Raw genomic sequence first — 13,971 nt, 5'->3', positions numbered from 1 at the left:
GAAACAGCTCTTGCAGATTATGATGCAAAAAAATTGAAAAATATGAAACTTGAAGATGATCTGAGGCCTACACAGGAAATCATTCAAGGACTTCAAGAAAATCTCACTATTTATAGGAACAAAAGAAGAGAACTTCATGAGAAAATACTAAGTGATGATGATGAAAAAGAAACTCTTAATCATCTTGTAAGCAAGAAGAAGCAAGAAAACATGACTTTGAGGAATGAGATGCAAGATATGACTATAAGGTTTTGTAAAGACATTGAAGACCGAAAGAAGAATGAAGATGACTTGACTAAAAGAATCAATGATGCTAGAAATGAAAATCTAAGACTTAGTCATGAAAATGATATGTTGAAGACATATATGATTCACTTGGAGCATGATAAAACTGAACTCATGAGATAGAAAGATTTCTTAGAAAATGAGTTGGCTACTGCAAATCAACACAAGGAGAAATTCAAGAAAAACTCAGAAGAACTTGATGACATGCTGAAAAATTAGAAACCTAATGGAGATACTAATGGTGTCGGTTTTGAAGTATGGTCATAGAGAAAATCAGTGTAGATCTAGAAACTATCAGAACATCAATGCACCCACCGCTCAATGTTCTAAATGCAACAAAGTTGGTCATAATTCGGAAAATTGAAGAATGAATGTAAGATGTTATGTTTGTAGAAGATTTGGACACTTATCTAATCAATGCAGAACACATACCGGCATAGGATATGGAAAAGCTATTTAGAAAAATAATGTGACTTGTTATGCTTGTAACAAGATTGGACATATTGCAAAATTTTGTAGAATTAAGGCAAATAACAAAAGACCCAGTTTGAAAGGTAAAGAGAAGGTTGAAGAAGTAAAACAAGAATTTTCAAAATAATGGATTCAAAAGTCAGATCAGAATGTCAATGAAGCTATTCCTTCACCGCTAGAATAGAGTATCACTCCACCGGCAAGCGATTCTTCATCTAACTGAAAAGAAATCCTTTTGGGGGTATGGCAACGAATTGAAAAACATGCTAGTTTACCCTCGGTTGATGGTGAGAAGTTGAATTACTTCTTTACCGACAGATATGTTAAGTTCCACTTAACCAGCAGGCATTTAATGTGGTAGTTGAAGGAAATGACATTATAAAGCAAGTGTTTTTCACTCTTTTTCACTCACCGTGCATTCAAATTTCCTTAGAGTGCGAAAAACTTGAGCGAAGGCATCCACAGCAAGAAGTGAAGAAAATCATTCAAGCATTCAAACCTAAAGGCAGATTAAGGTATTTATACAATGGCTTCCTCCTCTGCACCTGAATTCATTGCAAACCCTATAGTAATTGAAGTGATTAAATGCCCTAGGCCTGTATTTAAACTCATTCCCGAAGTAGCGAAGAAGGATGATAACCTAAAAGAATTTTCTAAAATACCAAAAGGAGCTGCATATGCTGAGGATCCTAGAATTTACATACATTGTCATATTGAAGAACTAGGTGCTGATGAAATTATGAACATGTATAGGACAGTAATATGTGATGAAAATGGTAATGTAAAATCGGAACACAAGAGAATTGAAACCCTAGGTTTTGTGGAGATACTTAGTATTCTTGATTTTCCCAAGGAGGTTATAAGGATTGTATTAAGTAGAGTTCATGGGGAGTTCTTTTGGCTAGATTCCATTCATAAGATAACAAAAGAAGCAGTTAGGGTAGTAACAGGCTTACCTTCTACCGGTAGTAGGCCTAACAAGACTAAAAAGGTTCCAAACGACACTGTAATGACCCTAACCTGTGCAACCTATGACAAGAGATCTTTGAGAGTCAATGATGTAAAGGATATCAATGTAAGATTCATTAGCATGATTCTTGGATACAAAGCTACACATTCCAACAGATTAAACTTTGTTTCTAGTTTATGTATCAAGAGTGCTTATGACTAAGTAAACAGTAATGCAAAGATTGACATATGTGAATGGTTAAAAGATGAGCTAATAGACAATCTGAAGAAACTTAAGGGTGATAAGAAAAGCACATTCAGATTTGGCAACTTAGCTATATGTCTATTGTTGTATATCACCAAAGAAGTTCCTGGTATTGGCAGAAAGGATTTTGGATTTGACATTCCGGTAGGAAAACAACTCTTGGATATTCTTAATAACATGGGAGATGATAGAGAGAAGAACATAATTGAACATTTTCACACACTGAAGGCTAGAATGAAAATTAGGGAAAGATTATCTCAATCCATAGTTGATAAATATCAGAAAGAGATATGTTTTGTTATAAAGAAGGATGAAATTTGGATGGAGGTAGTGGTTCCGAGGATGATTTGGGTTACAAAGATGGGTTATGAGGTTGATGAGAACATAATAGAAACATATGCTAAAGCCCTTCTAGAAGCCCCTAGAGAACCAAAAAAAGAAACATTTGGTAGTGCTGAAACTATTGAAAGCAAAGTTCAATCACAGAAACAAATAAAGAAAACAAAACAAATAATTAGAAAGGCAACTAGATAGGCAAAATAAATCAAGGAAGATATATTGAATATGACTGGTATTAAGGAGAGCGACTTGGAAGGATTACAACTGAAAACACATCTTTCACCAGTCGGTACCTCCTCTGACAGTGAAATACCAGCAAAGTTTCAGAGAGTAGTAAGGAAAAGGAAACCTTCATCAGTACCCGCTCCTACACCAAAGAGAACAAGACAGAAACAACAGGCAATAAGGCCTCCGGCCAAGAAAATAACACACAGGAAGAAAAAGGTGAAACAAGTTATCCCCCCACTTGATAATCTTCTAAATGAAATAGCTGAAGATGGTAACTTGTCAAATATTAGCAAGTTGTATAACACTTTTACTAATGAAGAAAAGGAAAGCATAGAAAACAATGTTATTCTACACTTAGATATTTATAAGAAATTTTTGATAGAAGTTGTAGATGATCTACCCAGTGACTTGTACAAAAGGTTAGATGCAAAAAGGTTAGCAATTGTGGAACTGGACAATAAGATTAAGGTAGAAAAATTACTTGCAGTTCACCCAGTGAAATCTACAGAAGAAATTGATGAACTGAAATAGGGCTGTGTTTTCTACCAATCACCGGCATGTAGCATTAATGGCTGGTAGAGTAAATGAGATCACTGAAGAGACAACGGACAAATGGGATGTTTTTTTTGTAGAAAAGGAAAAGCAAGAAGAGCTTAAATGACAAAAGACTTTTAATGTCTATCAAAAGGAAAAAGATAAAGGTAAAGGGAAGGTAGGTGGTCCTCTGAGCATAAAGATAACTGATAACTTGCCCCCACCTTCTTCTAATACTCCACCGGCACAAACTGTTGATACACCGCCGGTAATAGATAATGTTGAGAGTATGGAGACAACACATGAAGATACCGATCATGATTCAGAGGTGTTATATACCATGAATATTGACACACAAGAAGTCAACATTGTGGTTGATAAGGAAACAATTGAAAAGAGAGATGTGGCAACTGAGTCACCGACAGAAAACATTGCAATTGATACAAATGTTGAGGATACAGTTGGTAATGTTGAGATTGGGATTGAAACACATACTAAATAATCAACTGATCCCCTAGATATGGGAAAGACAGATACCATTGATTTACACACTAAGAAACCTACTGAGAAACTAGCTATTGATAAATATGTTGAGATACCGGTAGTAGATAGTTCAGAGGTACATACATAAAAACCGATAGTTAACACTTAGACACAATCAGAGAAACCGATAGTGGAAAGCACATAGAAACCGACAGAGGTACATTCTAAGAAACATGAAGAGGAAAAGGTTTAGACAAAGATAGTGCCACCGGCAACAGCTAAGAAACCCAAACCTTTGCTAGTAGAAATGCAGACTCAAACTAACCTACCAGAGGTCAACATAAGCAAAGAGGTTACTCACACCGACAGATTGCAGATCGTTAAGGCAGTTGGACAATCATCTGGTACCTCCTTAATAGAATTCAGACCGACAAATGTAACAGAGGTATTACTAGATTCCATCAAGAAAATTACAGAGTGTAATGCACAGGCATATAAGGCTATTCATGACACTATTCCTTTATTGAAATTGATTGCACCCAAGTGCAATGTAGAAAATAAATATTCTTTGAGTCAACTAAACACATTGTCTAAGTACATCACCGACAATCTTTTGATAGTTGATCAGATTAATGAGGAGACATTCAGTGAGAAAATGAACAAGGAAAAAGAAAATTTCTTTGAAGAGACAATAAAGAAGTGCATGGAACACATTGAAACCCTTCTACCGGCACTAAACAAAACTTTAATGGAATTTAAGGAGTTGTACAGAGACACCTGCAAGACTGATCTTCTGATAGTGGATATCAACAAGGAAATCATCATAGCACAAAAGGAAATAAATGACATAGTTGATAATCTCATTGGTTCATCAGAACCTATATCAGTTATAGAGCAAGAGATAGCAGGTTTTGAGGAGAAACATGAAAAATTGGAAAAGGAGAAGGAAAGAATAAAATACAAGGCTAAGGAACTCAAATGAAGACTTGGTCTGAAACTAAACATCCTCATCTCTTTGAGAAAAGCGATTTCTGAGGCACTTGTTCTAGGAATTAAGACATCAGAAGAGAAAATGCACATACTCACCGATACCATCCAAAGGATAGAAGCAGCATTGAAGGATAGTGAGAGGTTCACTAACAACTTGAGTTTTGCATTAGCAGATCTATATTAGATTGTAACCCACCGGTTACAGAGATCCTGAGAAGAACTACACTCAATTGACATTAATTGACAGCCTTTGTAATTGATGCCAAAGGGGCAAAGGGGGAGTAGTAGAATGAGAAAAATGATTAGCAGAAGAGATCATCTGCTCAGGGGGAGCACACATTTTTGGAGCACACAATTATGGAGCACACAGTTTTGGGCAGATTTCTGGACAACACATTTTTGGATACAATTTTGACTTTTTCTCATGTGTTGCCATAAATGCCAAAGGGGGAGATTATTGGAAAATGCACACTCCAATGAGAAATTGTAGGTGATTGAAGGTATTTCCATTGATGGCAACCTTGCAATCCTATGGCAGTGGCAGCGGCAAAGATGTTTACCAGCACCACAGCCGACAGGATTTTGTTTTGTATTTTATTGTAAAATATTTTTGTAAGACGACAAGGCAAATTGTAATAGGACTCATATAAGTATGAGATCTTGTAGATCATTTGTGTAAGGAAGTAGATTTTAATAGGCAGATGTGAACATGCGAACATTAAGGCAGATTTTGGAATATGGTTTATGGAAATTGTATGAGCTTAAACCGGTACTAAACCTAGCATAGCAGATGCTGAACCGAAGCAGTACATGATATTGGATTTGCATAATCTATTTTTCTAAGTCAGTGAGACTTCCCTTTTGTAATTAAGTAGTGAGCTTTAGGTAGTTGGCCTTCCTACATGTGTAGGCCCCTATTGTAAGTAATATTCATTTATTGGCCAGTGAGTGAATATTGTGGGTCACAAATCCCACCGAGGTTTTTCCCACACCATGTTTTCTCGTTAAAAATATTGTGTTATGGTGTGCTTTCTATGTTGTGGTTATTTATCTTATTTATTGCATTATTTCTGGTTTACCGGTACACTATTTTGGAATGCAATTTGCTTAATAAGATTAGAAAATCTATTAACCGGCAAGATATTGATTCACCCCCCCCCCCCCCCTCTCAATATCTTTGGGAATCCTAACATATCAGAGCATAACTTGATTTAGTAGAAGGGATCAGATAGGAAAATGAAGCAGCTACCTTATCTAATTTGGCATCCAAAAGTGCAGTACAGGAGTCACCACTTTGTTTAAGTTTTTACCACGATGATATCTTGGTTGTGGTAAAATAAAAAGATAAACTATTGTCATTATCATCCATTGGATGGGAAGAAATGTTTCAGAAGTAACATGATATCTATTAGAGGAGAGCACTCACAACTGAATAAAATGTGTGCCATATGGACATGAATCAAAGAAGATTTGCAATAAAATTGTTCTTTCTCATGCAATGACATGATTCCAAAAAATGTAGGAAAATACACAAACCCTCAATACAAAATAAACAAGTTGAAGATGAGAAAATATCTCAAAAAATAGTTTTGGTAGATGAACAAATGTCTTGGAAAATATTTTCATGAACCAATCAAAATAATCTTTCTACGAACCTCTTCAAAATACTGCTATTTGATTAGGGTTATTTATGTGAGTTTAGGCACGTTTCTCAAATATAGTAATACAACTAAATAAATAAATCTTAAAAATAAAATGCAAACTATCACTTGTGAGAAAATGTCTTTTGACTCACAGATAAACCATGTAAATGCTCTTTCACATTGCCACATTTTTTAACCTTGCAGCATGCTCGCCTAGTTTTTAGACCTCCCACCTTGATTTTTTGTAGTCATCCACCTAATTTTTCAACTTGAAAAAAAAAAATACCACGAGCATAAATGACAACAACTAATGAGAAAAATGAAATGCATAGCTAAAATTTGATTTTAATAGCAAATTTACACAAACCATAGGATAAATGGAGGCTGCACGATTCCTTAAATATGGATTAATTTGATCTTTCCCAACAACTAATGCCTATGAAATAGGAAGGGACAAACAATTTTAGGTGTAATTATGGTATAATATAAGTTATTTTATGTAAAAATATGTTATTTTATCATGAGTAAAAATTGTGTAAAAGTGTTCAATTATAAGATTAGATATAACAATAATAAGTTTTCTTTAAAAACATTAGGATCACTCTATTGATCAATAAGTTAATCTTTGAAGAAAATTATGGACATATTTTAATAACAAATGGTATTTTAGTGTTCAAGTATTGGGGATCTTTAAAAAGTCATTTTTTTTGACACTTCGCACTAGATGTGTTATTTTAATGACTTGCATGATGAGTCACACCTTCAAAAATTAATCGTAAAAGGTTAAATATTCATTTTACATTTCTAAACAAAACAGAGGTCTTATGATATTCCATGTGACAAATACATGTTGACAAAGTTATCCCTCACGACTACTGGTCCCTCTCCCCTAATAGGGTATCTGCATGAAAAGCCAAGTCCTGGTATGCCAAACCAAATTTTTCCTCCTTCAAACTCAAGCTAATCATCGGTCACATGTAGAACATGCGTTTGAAAACTTGAATGACCTTCCCTCCAAAGTATTTTCTTTCAAATAAAACTTTTTCTTTCATGAATTCCTATGAATGTGCTTCTTTTCTAATGTTTTTACAGTATAATCATAAGAATATGGCCCCCTTTTTCATTCATAAGGAAGATTTGAAACCATTTAGAGCCTATTAATGAGATTTGTGAAACAACAAGGACCTAGGAACCTAGAAAAGGCTAGAATAAGCTTTCACAATAGTAAAATTTAGACTCAGACCACCAAGATCCTAACAACAAAAAACCCCTATCAAATGCAATTGACATAAAAATGCAAATTGGATAACAAAAAAAAAACGGATCTAACATTAGGTATTATAATAACATGATAGGTGAAAACAACAACTAATAAAACAAAACCAAATGATATATTATAACTGTTGTCCAAGCATAAACTTGATGTTTAGTTGTAATAGAGGAGTAATAGTCATTTATTTAGTCATTTTATTTATGTGGCTAATCATTTAGTTATGTTTCTTACCTAATGACCAAATTAGTCATTTATAGTTGTGTTTTCTTACCCGATGACCAAATTAGTCATTTATTTAGTAATTTATAGTTGTGTTGCAAAAAATGACTAAAATTTGGTCATTTTTACTTATTGTGACTAAAATTTTTAGTCACCTGGTCAGTTATTGGCCATTTTTCTACTAGTGTAAGGATCACTTTGATCACTTCGGCATCATCAAACTAGGGAAATTTTGTCTACAAATTCAATCCTTTATGCTCTAATTCCTTGACTCTCTGCAACTCTGCATCACTCAAATTGTTTTCCATATTCCTAATCTTCTCTAGGTTAAATTCATCTAAGAATACTTTCTCCATAACCTGAAATTCTTTGTTGCTCGATTCTCCAAAGATCATTTTTCTTTCCATGATTAATTGCTCTACTCTCTTGCTCTATTTCTCTTCTACTATTTAGAATACTTTCAAACACTATTAAGATGATAAATAAAAATGACTTCAACCATCAATACTTATCTTGCCAAAAATCACCTTTATGGTTTTGCGACCAAAAGTGTCTTGTCGATGATGTTAGCACAAATATCTGTTTACTAAATAACCTCTTTAACTCAATCATGTCGGATCAATGACATGATCCGCTCATAAGGGAGGAAACAAATATTTTTCTTAAAGAAATCCCCCTGAGCCGAAGCAATACGCTCAAATATCGGAGGAAGAGGTGTCTGCATCGGGTTCCGATATACCAGACTTGCTTCCATTATCCACTTATTTCTTTCTCCAAACCAAAATTTTCTTTTTCTTTGATCCTTTATGTTTTATTACATTCTTCTCAGCACATTTCTCCACATTTCCATTTTCGCATTGATTAGCATAATGTCTGGACCACTTGGATTTGTAACAACTGATTTTCTTCTTCATTGAATTTACTGGAAGGGTTCTATATATGCACTAATTAGATTTATGACCATAACCATTGCATGTATGACAATATCCATGAATGTTATTATTCACCTTATTTGCTCCAACCGAATGATGATTCTGACAATGATTTGCTTTATGACTGAAAATCTTGCAATTATAACATTGAATACTTCTACAACTTGCAGCCTTATGACTAAACATATTGCATTGAAAATAATAACCATTAAATGATGGATACCTTTGTGCATTAGGTTGATGAACCAGTGGCCTTCTTGCATTAGTACTTTGATTCTGGGTCTTGCTTATCTCTTCTGATTTCTTCTTAGATTCAACCTTAACTTTTTTTCTTTTTTCTTTGTCATTCTAATTTGAACATTCACCGAGCTGGAATCCAAGTTTAGTCTTGTCCAAATGAGATTTTTGTGTGTTGATCAATTCTTCCAAGAGCTTACTGCCATCGAGAACCTTGTTTTCTACCTTTAGCTTCTTCAGTTCTTGCTCCAGCTTCTTACATTCTTCATTCTTCAACTTGATTGATTCTTTCAGGGTTTCCTCTACTTTGCTTTTCTCTTCAATTTTTTGCATCAAATCTTTAATAGTCTCATTCACCTGCTTCAACTAATTGTTAACTTCCTTATGCCTTAATTTGAATTTTTTCTGATTTATTCTCTCATCTTCTGTACACATTCATTCACTACCTTCACATTCTCTTTTAATTCCTCATTCTCAGATTCAACACTTTCCAAATCTTAAAGGGTTATCCGCAATTCCTCATCCAACTGAAATTCTTAGGTCATACTCAACAGTGCCATGATTCAACCAACAAGGATCTCCCTCAAGAGATTAAGCTTTTAAGCAAGGGACCAAAGCTCCAATACCAATTATTGGATTGGTTGAAAGGACTAGAATACTAAGATGGGGGGATGAATCAGTAGTCCCACAAAAACCAACATTTCATCACAATTTCTTAATCATTTTACCGATATATCAATTAAGCACATCAACATGAAATAGCAAATGCAAAATAGACATGAAAACACATCCACAAATGGAAAACCAGATTTTATATGTGAAAAACTCAAATGGGAAAAACCATGGAGAGTGTTAACTCTAAAGATAATATAGCTATTTATATGGTGTTTATAGAATGGGTGGCTCATTGTCAAATGATTCACTACCAAATTACAAAAATGGCTCACTGCCGAAATGCTCACTGCAATAGATAAAAATGAAATGAGGAAAGTTGCATCTCTAATTGCATGAAATTAGATCCAGGTTAAGCTCAGATTATAACTCACAAGACTTTCATCAGATCTAGTAAACGATCTCTGTACCACTGACCACACACACCTACAATAGATTTGGCAAGGAATTGGTGCAATACTGTCTGCATTCTGACTCTTCTCCAACTGCTTCGTTATCCACAACTCACACTTCACACACTAATTCTTACTCATCCTCACACATACACATTCATGCATACATATACCTCTCTCTCTCTCTCTCTCTCTCTCTCTCTCTCTCTCTCTATATATATATATATATATATATATATATATGTACATATGTATATAGATGTATATATGTACATATGTATGTATATATATGTATATGTGTGTATATATATATATATATGTATATCTATCTATATGTATGTATATGTATATGTATATGTATATGTATATGTATATGTATATGTATATATATGTATATGTATGTATATATATAAATATGTATATATCTATATATGTATGTATATATGTATATATATATATATGTGTATGTACATATATATACATATGTATACACACACACACACACACACACACACACACACATATATATACATAATTACTTAGAGAAAAATGAGGGAGAAGTCAAAGCACAAAAATTCATAGGCTAATCGCGAAAATCAGCCTGGGCAATGCGAAGATCAAAATGTTTGGCAAGGTATGAACAATGGTAAATTTACTGGCATAGCACAATCAGTCAAGTGGAAAATATTGGAAGTCGACTGGTACAAGGACTATTTACCAGAGCATGATGGTAAGAATGAGGACCCTGTTCCTAGGGATCGTTCTGATCGTAACAAGCCTGAAAAATCTGAAAAACTCTTATAGCAGATCGCACCATATTGAAATTGATTTATCCGAAGAAGTTGAAGATGATAGATACATTTTTTAACAACATTCCATCATCGCCCATGTGTTTGGTCCCAAGTTCCCTAAGAAAACTACCAGATTATGGATGGATGAAAATTGGGGGAAGCATGTGATTGTCAAATTCCTTGCAAAGGGCTTTTTTGTGGCAGTCTTCATAGAAGAAGAAGAGAAGGACCATATCCTCAATTTACAGAACTAGTTTTTGGAAAACTGTCCATTTTATTTACAACCTTGGACTCCAAACTTTGATCCTACTACCTTGGCGATATATGATAATCCCATTTGGATTAGATTATTTAATCTTCTCACAGAATATTGGAGCGATCCAAGCTTGGAAAAAATTGGCCGATCTCTTGGCACACTACTCGAAATTGATGAAGACATTATTGGTGCAGATCTATACACCTATGCTAGATTAAAAATTGCAGTTGTAAAGAAAATTCTGGATTTTATCACTATTGTCACTAAGGATGGTGTTTGGCATCAATAGATTGAAATTGAAAAAGATATTAAACCATGTTCCAAATGTGGTAGTCGATTACATGCTACTAAGAGATGTGGCATTTATGTTAGAAAAGCCTTCGAGAGTCCTTGCAGAAAGACAAAACAGGTTTGGAAGGAAAAAAAGACTAATAAGACGGAGAATATCTTATTATTGGAAGGCCCTAAATCTGATGGTAATCCTCAGCAACAAAATTTGAACAATATACCCCACTTGAATGCAAATTAAACTCCTATCATTGAATCTATTATCAATGGTAATTCTAATGTGGATATGGGTGCTCAGATTAATAATCGCTTTGGTTCCGATCAGGGAGATAATAATGAAGATAGGATTTCAGTCTCGGGGTCAGGTTCCTGTTTGCCAATTAATGATACTGAGACACTCGATGATGTAATGCCCCACCAGGAAACCCCTAAGGGTTTAAGTTAAAAACACTCGAATAGAGTGTAAATATTTTTTTTTATATAATAATAGTTAAGAGTATTACTGATAAGTTACAACATTAAGATAGTTTGGAGTCATCTAAAACTTAGATACCATAGCGGAAGGCTAAACAAACCTAAGGAGTCTCCCAACGCGATTACGTAACCTTACACCTAACTCAACTTGCGTCAATAGATCTAATAAGCTGGATAACTTAATTACAAGATAATGCATAAGACATGATTATATATATGTTCAATGATATGACATCTTAGAATTTTAGGAAGCGTTCATTTACTTTGGGTGGTTAGGAGGCCATTGTGAGGTTATTTACTCATTGCACTTAAAATCCTAATCACATTAAGAGACCTCCCAAAAGGATCAAGCGATCGATATACCGAAGTTCATCCATTTGATTTTAAGGTAATCACCCACATTTGATATCTTTCTTAAATATTAAAAGTATAGCTAATAAGATGAGATTCATCATTAAGGATTAAACTTCCATTAATAGAGTGTGGTCCCTTCATTTGATTTCATGCATAGCCAACTAATGAGTTGTAGTTCTTTTATGGAGGATAAAATGTGAGTAGCCATAGAATTAATTCTTTGAAGTTTTAATAATACTAATAGAAGGACTAATTCATTTAGGTGGAAATGTAAATGGGAACACATGAGTTCATCCCTTTAGTAAAGATATAGTTAGCAAGATGAAATTCATCATTACAGGATTAAAATAAAAGTTCATAGTGATGTTCTCCCATTGGGATTAAAATATAATTATCTTATTGCATGTCACTCTTTTTAGTAAATGAAGTTAATATGAAAGGGTACCTTTACTAAGATTAAGATATATACTCAACTTTACAAATACTTCCCATTTTAGTTCATTTTTAGCAATCATAAGAGATTCTTTTATTAGGGTTATAATATGGATAAATAGTTGAGTTAACCCAATTTCCAAGTTAATTTTGGTAAGGATTATTGTTAAGATTAAAACGTGAAATAACTAAACAAATTCATCCAATGTAGTGAAACATAATTAACATGGCGTTACTCATTTAAGAAGATAAAAAGTAAATAGCTACATGACGTTCATCCTTTAGATTTCAACTTAGAAATTATAACATTAATTCAAACTTTGTTTCCCATTTCACATTCATTCCATTTATATGCTTAATAACAAGTTAATCCAATAATGTAACCCAGCAAGATTCTTTTCACTAATACTACTTTTAATTCACATTTTCAAAATACTTTTCCATAATCTCATTTACAATCTTTCATGAACCTGATTACTACATTTGTCAAGATGAATAATTTTATGCACTTAGATTTAAATTCGTTAATTTCCATCATACACTTTACAAGATAACAACCATACATGATAACTTAAAGCATGAAACAAAGGAAGCTAAAACATCACATAACACAGATATGATCTCGGAGTTCACCCCTAAAGGGCTACATCTCCGGGTCTGCTCAACTGCAAGACCCCTCTGGCATTTAATATAGTTAGGAATACATAAATAATATGTCTTTTACATTTTTGCCACTTAGGCGAACACAACCAATATACAAATGACCACTTTGGTCCACAAATCCTAATTGACTTCCACGTAGAGGCAGAACCAACTGAGCATGCTAAAAAGGAAGTACAAGGTTCATTGCCCAACAGTACTCTATTTAGAGACCTAAGACTTAACAGGTGCCCCATTTTTCACAACAACAGGTTCCAAAACTAATACATCAAGGATTGCCATCACTTAAACAAAGCAAATACAGAACTTAAACTTACAAACTTTCCAAATCGATACGTTACCAAACTTCCATTCATTCTACTAGCATATCGAAAAAGAAATAAAAAAATATACGAAGATAATTTTAGATTCATATTCCATACACTCCTATACTTTAGTTTTTTCATTCTAAAATTTCCGAAGGATCATAATCATTCGAATTGAAAGACAATACTTATTCCTGAAAGAAAAACTTCATATTAAAAAAATATATTATCTAACGTTAACAAAAGTGTTTTATTTCAAGGATCTTCAAATAAAGGCATTATTTAACCTCATTTCCAAAAATTACTTCCCCATTAGAGCTGGGTTCCAAATTTAAATGTTCATTAATATGAATTCACTAATCCATGATTAATAAAGTTTATTTAATCTACCATTTAAAAAAAAAATTATGCAATCTTCATTATTTAATGTATATATAAAAATCTCTTTAAAAATATATATCTTAATTGTATTGTTCAAAAACGTACAAATTCGAATTACT

The 13,971-nt window shown here is 33.5% G+C and overlaps 1 pseudogene; it reads right to left on the bottom strand.

The window, feature by feature from the left end:
* The window catches only part of LOC131859161 (boron transporter 1-like), a 36,553-nt pseudogene that overhangs the window by 10,056 nt on the left and 12,526 nt on the right, over positions 1–13,971 (bottom strand).

This window comes from Cryptomeria japonica, chromosome 2, assembly GCF_030272615.1.
Source record: "Cryptomeria japonica chromosome 2, Sugi_1.0, whole genome shotgun sequence".
In the NCBI taxonomy this organism is placed as follows: Eukaryota; Viridiplantae; Streptophyta; class Pinopsida; order Cupressales; family Cupressaceae; genus Cryptomeria; species Cryptomeria japonica.
The sequence above is the reverse complement of the archived record's forward strand: the minus strand, read 5'-3'. Positions and strand labels throughout refer to the sequence as shown.